The sequence below is a fragment of the Pseudopipra pipra genome, chromosome 3, assembly GCF_036250125.1.
Source record: "Pseudopipra pipra isolate bDixPip1 chromosome 3, bDixPip1.hap1, whole genome shotgun sequence".
In the NCBI taxonomy this organism is placed as follows: Eukaryota; Metazoa; Chordata; class Aves; order Passeriformes; family Pipridae; genus Pseudopipra; species Pseudopipra pipra.
In genome coordinates, this window is record NC_087551.1 from 53,466,491 (window position 1) to 53,475,662 (window position 9,172).

At 39.7% G+C, this 9,172-nt stretch overlaps 1 long non-coding RNA gene across 1 annotated transcript; it reads right to left on the bottom strand.

Annotated features, from left to right (window-relative positions):
• Positions 1 to 5,759: 5,759 nt before the first annotated feature.
• On the bottom strand, positions 5,760 to 8,213 carry LOC135412522 (uncharacterized). The gene is made up of 3 exons (XR_010429718.1): positions 8,119 to 8,213; positions 6,882 to 6,948; positions 5,760 to 6,353 (listed from the first exon to the last, which is right to left on the bottom strand). It is a non-coding gene; the product is annotated as an uncharacterized LOC135412522 (long non-coding RNA).
• Between the last annotated feature and the right edge of the window lie 959 nt (positions 8,214 to 9,172).

Below are 9,172 nucleotides of genomic sequence, written 5' to 3' on the forward strand. Positions count from 1 at the left end.
AATCCTTTGAAATAAACAAACAACATCTGTGCTGAGGAGTGGTCAGGATTGGGCCAGAACACTACACCAACTCTTTAGCTCTTCATCTTTCCATTACCCTAACATTAAGGGGAGAGACATCTGCAGTCCTTCCTTCTAGCTTCTTGCCCCTCACCATGCTCTGTCAACAGTGCAGATGCTGGACACAAACATATTCCTTTTGTTCTTAACCCAAGCACAATAGGTTAAAACCTTTACCCTGACATCAGTGATGTTAAAGCAGAATAAATTCCCATGGAAAGTATGATATTCAGATGTGCTGACACTTTTAAATAGTTATCAAAAAGCATATCAAATCATTATCCAGCTGCATCTTGATTGTCATTAAATGCGGTTATTATTATATTGCCCCCACTATGGGAGAAACTCTTAAGGCCATACAGCGGGTGAAAACTGGCAAGGCAGCTGGGGTTGATGGAATTCCACCTGAAGTCTGGAAGCATGGGGGGCAAGCACTCTATGCTAAATTTCACAAGTTTGTGGTGCGCTGTTGGGAACTAGGCGAACTCCCATCAGACCTTCGTGATGCAGTCATCATCACTTTGTATAAGAAGAAAGGAATTAATTCAGACTATTCAAATTACCATGGTATTACTCTGCTGTCCATTGCTGGCAAAACCCTGGCAAGAACACTTTTGAACAGACTAATACCGACTATAGCAGAAGAACTTCTATCTGAAAGCCAATGTGGTTTCAGAGCCAACAGGAGTACCACTGACATGGTATTTGTTCTCAGACAACTGCAAGAGAAGTGTAGGGAACAGAACAAAGGACTCTATGTAACCTTTGTTGATCTCACCAAGGCTTTCGGTACTGTGAGCAGAAAAGGTCTATGGCAGATTTTGGAACATTTAAGTTGTCCCCCCACGTTCCTTAAAATGATCATCTCACTTCATGAGGATCAGTGCAGTCAAATCAGATATGATGATGCACTTTCTGAGCCCTTTCTAATAACTAATGGTGTGAAACAAGGCTGCGTTCTTGCACCAACCCTATTCACAATCTTTTTCAGCATGATGCTCCAAAGGGCCACTGCAGACCTCGATGATGAAGATGGTGTCTACATTTGATATTGTACCGATGGAAGCCTTTTCAACCTAAGGTGACTGAAGGCCCACACTAAGACCTTAAACCATCTTGTCTGGAAGCTGCTTTATTCTGATGATGCCGCCCTCGTTGCCCACACAGAAGCAGCTCTGCAGCATTTAACATCCTGCTTTGCTGAGGCTGCCGAGCTCTTTGGGCTGGAAGTCAGCTTAAAGAAGACAGAAGTTTTCTATCAACCGGCACCTCAGGAAGTCTTTCATCATCCCCATATCACCATTGGCCAATCAGAGCTCAAATCAGTCCAGCAGTTTAATTACCTCGGTAGCCTCATCTCCTCGGATGGTAAGATTGACGGAGAGATAGACAACAGGTTAGCAAAGGCATATAGAGGTTTCAGAAAACTCCATAAAAGAATCTGGCATAATAAACACCTGAAGAAAAGTACAAAGATCAGTGTTTACAGAGCCATTGTGCTGTCTACTCTTTTATATGGGTCCGAATCATGGGTCATTTACTGCCACCACCTGCATCTCCTAGAACGCTTCCATCAACGCTGTCTCCGCACAATCCTAAACATCCACTGGTCAGATTATGTGACCAATACATCTGTTCTAGAACAAGCAGCAGTCACAAGTATTGAGGCCATGTTGCTGAGAACACAGCTGCACTGGGCAGGGCACGTCTCAAGGATGAAGGACCACCGCCTCCCTAAGATCTTGCTTTATGGTGAACTTGCCACCAGCTGCCACAAGAGAGGAGCCCCGAAGAGGAGACACAAGAACTCCCTGAAACAACATCTCAGCCTTGACTATATTGATCTTCATCACTGGTCTACTCTGGCCTCCAATCGGGAGGTCTGGAGACACACCATCTATAACGCTGCTGCTTCTTTTGAGAACGCATGCAGGATCACACTTGAGGAGAAAAGACAACACAGAAAGAATCGTGTCTTGCCGATACCATCCAAGGAGTCTTTCTGTTGTGCCTTTTGCAACCGGACTTGTCTATCTCATATTGGCCTCTTTAGCTACCAGCCCGCTTGTAGCAAATGTGGGTAGAGCCCTTCCCAAATCTTCGTTCGTGAAGCCCAGCCATGATGATGATGATATTATGTTTTTCAGTGAGGAAAGGTTTTTACACTGGCAAAGACGCCTTTCCCAGATCATATTTTGATTACATGTCATTATAAACTTAGGTAATTATAATTATTTGAAATTAATGCAAGTGTATATTTTTCAATGTTTCACTTTTGTCTTTACCCTAGCCCTCCAGCCCATCTTGTTGTAGGTTGCTAGAACAGATTGCTGCAAATATTTTTTTCGTAGCCTTTTAGGGTTTGCTGCTTTATATCAGCAGCACCTTTCAGTCAAATGCATAAAGAAGTTAGGACTAACAATTATAGTTTTTAGGCCATTTAGAAATTAAAATATTTGAAAAAAATTAAATGAGTTCTCAAACAGTATTATCTTTCTTTTTAGGTTATAAAGTATTTTGAAAAAAGGTATCACTTTTCACAGAACAGATATCAAAAGTTCTAGTTTCCAAAGTGAATTACAAAACAAAAATATAATTTTGAAGTTTGTACCAAAATAAGCCATTTCACCTCATAGAACATATCTGTCAATATTATAAATATTGAGCAATCTTTGTTTCAAATGGAATTTTTACAAGGATTATGCAAATAAATAAATTTTACATTCATGTATATTATGAAAAGACACATCCTGTTCAGGGACAATGCTATTTGTAAATTCCTTCTCTTTTGCCCAGCCTCCCAACTGCCTTGGGAATTGATGCTAACTATTTTCATCTTCTATTGACTGTAAAGGAGTTACTCCCAAGTTACAGAAGCATAAATAAAATGAATGCTGTGCTTTGGTCTCTCAACTTGGTGCTCAAGGAAAGGAGAAGAATATAGAAAACCTCCCAGCCCTGGGAAGGTGCTCTTCACATGCTGCCTGTCAACTCAAGCCTTAGAAAGAGGTGTTTGCTTTTATTCAACAAGGCACTGTTGTCCAGAGCTGCTAGCAATGAGGCAGGATGCTGAACCACCACATAGGGATGATTCTGCCTCTCCTTGCAGGGGTGCTTCACACAGAGAGCCTAGAGGAGCTCAGCAGGAACCCCTTAGCCTGCTGCCTTTCAGCTGGTTATGTGAAGAAGCAGGCTCCCGGTCTGCAGCATGCTCCAGGTATGCTCCCTTCCCAGTCTGATTTGAGGTTCTCTTGCGCCCTGCTGAGCTCAGTGATGTGCTGCTGCAGGAGAAGTCTCTGCTGCTTGGCCATGGCAAGGTTACGGAGGGAGTGATGACCCAGGAGCCTCTACCTGTCACCAGAGAGAAAAACCATTCCTTTCTGCAAACCAGAGTCTCTGCCTCTCAGATAGGTGGGATTCTATTCTCTCTCAGATAAGGCAGATGCTTCTGGTTCCTTGATTTTGCTGAGTTTGGCATATGTGGCCAAAATTTCACCCATCTGCCTCAACCTGATGGCAGGTGTGGGGCTACAAAAAAGAAAGGTGTAGCACTTCACTGAAAAAAAGTTGAAGTAAAGTAACAATTGTATTTTCTTCAGATAAGCAGAAAAAAAAAATCTTTTTTCACTCACCTTTTGGGAATGAGGTGCTCAAATGCAAAATTATATATTATGTGATGGAAGATTGCAGGAATACCTGAGGAAGATCTTATTGATGTGACTGCAAAATTAGCTCTTCCAAATCCCATCCATTGCAGAAGGAGAAACCATTCTCCTTTCAGAAGAGATTCAATATTTAGTGATCACCAAGGCATCTTTGTTGAAAGTGAAGTTTAAAAGTGGAGTATTAGGACTTAAAAGAAAGTGAAGAAAATGAAAGTACAGAGCCAGTGATTTAGTTCAGGTACACAACAGCTTTATTTCTGATAGCATCCTTATTTCTTTCATTCCTGAAATGCATTTTTATAGTGTGTTTATAAGAGTGTGTGTGGACATTCATGTGTGATACTGATCAAGACATACACTATAAATGGATTTACTGAGGATTTACAATCGGTGTGCTCAGATTTTGTTTTCCTTCTTCTTTAGGACCTGAGACCTATGCAAGAAACAGCAGCAATGGTTTAAGAAGCAGTTGTAGTACGTAGGTCTGTACATAGTCTGTAGTACATAGGTTTTCCAGCACTTTGCCTGTCCTAGTATCACATGAACAAGCAAATATAGCTGATAAACTCATAATCTCTCATACCTTCTGATAATTGTGACTTCATGTGTAGTAATGTAAACCAGTGGTTATTACTCAAAAAATGCTTGGGATTATTTGCTAGAGGTTTGTGGTTGGTAGTTTACCTGTGGTGAGTAACTTTGAATAAAATCATTACTTAACATGAATTTACATGTCAGTCAAAATGACATGTAAAACTAATGAATGTAAACTAATTTGTGTGTGTGTATAGCTACAATTTTTCCACTTAACTTGATCACCTCCAACAGTTACAAAAAGTCAGATAATCCTGTTGGGGAAGCTGTATTTTATAGTGAAGCAAACAGTAGATCAAAAGAATCTCCAGGGACAAAAACATTGCAAAACATCTTATGTAAAGCTACATATGAGACTGCATTTTTTTTGTGAAAAGCTCTAATCTGGATTACTGCTCTATTGTGTTTCAGAGAAATAAGATAAGAGAAGGTAAAAAATAGATAGCAATTTCAAAGAAGAATTTTTATTAGACACAAGATGGCAAAAAATAATGGATTAGCACAATATAATGTGTCTTATTAGAAGTTATCGTAGAGAAATAAACTGTAAATGTATTGGACAAACAGACAAAAGTTCCATGGAAAGTTCCAAGTTCTAGACAAAAAGTCCACAGAGAAGGAGTGCAGGACTTGTGCCTCAAGCAATTCTTGGTGATGAAATGAGACTTTCCTGCAGTACAAGAACAATATAGAACTGAAGGCTTCAGGCATATTGGTGTAAGGGAACCCCTCTCTTAATTCCCCAACAAGGGTGTCTCCATGGAGAGATAGATTAGCAGTTACACCTGTTGTAGACCTGCAACTACAAGTAACACTGATGAGCTAGAACCCTTCAAAAGTTGCTTTTTTGGTTATGTGCTCTTGGTAGAAGTGATGAAAGTACTGATACTTGCAAGGTGATACAGAGGCAAGTACCTGACCAGTCCAGCAGCCGGGATGGTTAGTCTCCTAGGAAGGTGAAAGGTTGGAGCTTTCTATAATGATCAAAATGTGTGATATTCTCTGCAACTACTTCTCTTTTCAAAATGGCTTTATTTCTCTCTAAACCACTCTACATCTTTCTTCCAAGTGCAGTTTTGCAAATACATTGTCCAGAATTCCCTTCTCTGATCTTAATTATCCATCAACCAGCTTTCCTCTTATTAATTAGTACTCAAATTTTAGCAGCAGCTTGAACCGGGTCACTGTTCACACGTTGAAACAACAGATGCAAGGGGGTTTGTGAGTGACAGGATAAAAATTAGGCACCGTCTTGGCATGAAGTTTGAGAAAGATGTTAAGAAACCTCTCTGCATTTCATATTGGAATCTATTCCACATCTCTGAGTACTGTATATACTGTACAAATGCTTCGGTTTAAGTCTGCCAACATTCCCTTTCCAATTTGTCAATCCTGAAATTCTTTTCAGTAAGTGCTACAAATGTACAACTCATCATTGTTATTATGTTCCATTAGAACATTTGCCAGTTTTGAGTTCTGTCAGATATACGCGATAGCATTTGATGAATCACTGCTGAAATGATCTACCACAAACAACATCCAATTTTTTGGAGTGCTTTCTACCAGTATTGATAAGTATCTGGAGCTTAAATGCAATGCTGCTTCTATACTTAGTCATATTGCTTATTGCAAACATTTGGGATGAGTTGCTATTGACTACTTAATTAATTGTCTTGGCTCATACTTTTATCTGTCAGTCAAGGATTCACTAGTCTACTTTCACAATGATATTTTAGAAGAGAAAAGGTGGCATATTCAGTTGCATGACTGTAGCCTGTTTGGTAGCCTGTTTTCAACAACAAGGAGCTACAACTACAGCAAACCTTCGTTTGTACTTGAGGCTTGCATTTCTTTCTTTTGTAGGGTGTGTTCAGCACCTAGGTTGTTGCAGCAGACAGGTCAAGACTTTGTAAACATGTGCACAAACTCTCGTGAGCAAGTCATCGATCCAGAAAATGTCCTGTAGAGCAAAATCCGCAAAGCAGGATGCCTTACCTTGTATACATAACTCCTCAGATACAGCCTTGTTTAAGTCTTGGGGGAGGGAGAGAGGCAAAAAGTTAAAAAAAAATGAGGAAGGTACAGTTTTGGTAAAACTGGGATATCCCTGTATTCTACTTTTCAGTAGAGGTGAAAATATTTAAACTAAAAAGTAACAGGATTTTTGGAAGGATTTCCATAAATCACATAATCTTCATAATAAAAATTTAGTTGAGTAGTAAGCAGTTAGAGTCTTGTAAGATCTACATAAAGATTCAGTCATTAAAGGGTTATATTCTACAATATATTCCAAAGGGAGTGTTTTCACCTGGTTGTACTCATAATTACACAGTCAATACATTTTTTGTCACTAAGGAGGGTTCTCTTATTTTTTAGCTGACCATTGACTCATTTATATTCATTTCCCTTCCCTGTGGACTAGAAAAGACCTTAGACTTACGATGTTAATTCACTGTGTTACCTATGCACCTAGGAAATCCAGTGAAGGACCAGTCTCCCGAACGGTGAGGCCCAGCCCATGAACATGTGAAAAGATGGACTCTGACCCAAAAGACTTACTACCTGAATTTAAGGCAGCATCAGTGCAAGAACATAAGAAGGTGACAGTCAGGGGAATCAGCTTCGTTTTCTGTAACAGAGAGGGAAGAAGCAATCAAGAGATTAATAAGAATCTCTTTTCACAGTTCTTTTAGAGAGAGATCTTAGAGAGGTAGGAGAACTATGAGAGGTTCAAGAGGTCAAGAAAGATGGCATTTTAAGAGCACTATCAACTGTGCTGAGAGAGCCTCAACTCGTACAGAATAAAGACAGACTGAAAAGTAAAATACAGAGGCTAAAACTGCACCATTTTGTAGTGAATGTGTAGTGAGTAACTCAGTACTTTTTGAAGCATGTTAGTGCTAACAAGTGTAAAAAAATAACAAGATAGCAGCCACATCCAGAAAACTCTGATTTTTCCTTAATATTGATTATGGAAACATTTAATAACTGTGCTTGTTTTAAATTCCAATGTTTTATTAGGACAGCTGAAAATTCAGCAAAAAGAGATATATATTTACTTAGATGTTGAGGAAATTAAAGATCTTTTTAGAAAATTCAATTTCTTTCTGCCCATTCTTTACTTAAAACAATGAAGTAAAATTCTATCTTAAATCTCTAAGCTGTCCTATTACTCTTCCTGTCATTCAGTCTTCCTAACACCCATTATTGTGTTATTCTAAGTATTAAGCCTTCTATGAGCAATCTAATTTCTTCCACCATTATATTACCTCTTTTCTGGGAACAAAACTATTTAGTTTTCTGCATTACAGAAGAAATTACTTCAGTTTTAAAGGTCTTGAACTGACATAAATAAATTTGCCATATATCCGTGGTGCAATTCAGATCAGAATTGGGAACATATCTTCTGAAAACCACTTTTTCCACCAGCCTCAAGCTTGAACCGCTTTTCAAGCCCTGTCCAGCAATGAGTATGAAATAGAAATATAGATTGTAAAGGAAATGTCTCCAGAGAAACAATAAAACATCTCCTGTATAGCTACGTTAACTATTAAAATACACCACTGGTTTCTCCTAATAGTTCTAGCAGATTTAAAAGCTCCTACCTCCTGCAATTAAACTTTGAGAAATTTCCCTTCAACAATCAAATTATACCTCCTTTCGCCTTTATAAACAAGGAGGTATAATTTTCACTCCCATGCCTGGGTGTAACTTAGTCAATGCTGTGCACTCGTCCAAATCACATTTTAAGTGATGTAGCTTGTTGAAATAAGACAGAAAATTAGGAGTTCTTACTCACTGGTGAAGTATCTCAAGGCATCCCCTGAAGCTCCTTGCTAGGTTTTCTTCTTTCTGCAAGCCTCTTACTGGCTACAGCTCTCTCATTGATAAATGGCACGTTTAAAACAGGTACAGACTGTGCAGTCACCTAACAGCCTATCTGTCCACAATCCCATTCAATTGATGTTCCATCTCTCAGTTAAATACTTCTGACATTTACTCACTATTTGTTTTCTCCTAATCCTTGAACCTTATTCCTTGAGCTGAGAACACAGCTGCACTGGGCAGGGCACGTCTCAAGGATGAAGGACCACCGCCTCCCTAAGATCTTGCTTTATGGTGAACTTGCCACCAGCTGCCGCATGAGAGGAGCCCCGAAGAGAAGATACAAGGACTCCCTGAAACAACATCTCAGCCTTGGCCACATTGATCAACATAATTGGTCTACTCTGGTCTCCAATTAGGAGGTCTGGAGACACACTATCTATAACGCTGATGATGCTTTTGAGAAAGCACATAGGATCACTCTTGAGAAAAGACAACGCAGAAAGAATCATGCCTTGCAGAATGTATCACCTAAGGAGTCTTTCTGCTGTGCCTTTTGCAACCGGACGTGCCTATCTTGGCCTTTTTAGCCAGCAATGCGCTTGTAACAAACATGGGTAGAGCCCTCCCCAAATCTTTGTTCACAAAGCCTAGCCACGAAAAAAAATTAATTCCTTGAACCATCTTTTACCTAATTCTCCTTTTCCCTCATTTTTTCCTCATATTTTCAGGTCTGCTGCCCAATAGCCTGCTGCTCACTACTGTGGGTGAGATAAGTTATGACACAACAGTAAGTCAGAAGGTAGGTGTGATGTCATCAGTAAGGTTAGCAATAAAGGCAGCCTTGGAAATCAGAGTAACTGGGTCCTGACTCTGCCTCCAGGTCTGATCTAATCCAAAATGATAGGTCATTCCCTGGGACCTTTGCATCAGGCAGAGATACCTGACTGTCAGTTTTGATTTCGTGCACTTTCACTCAGCATGTGCTACACTCTCTTTCTTCCTCTAGCTTTCTTCCTTTGTTAACC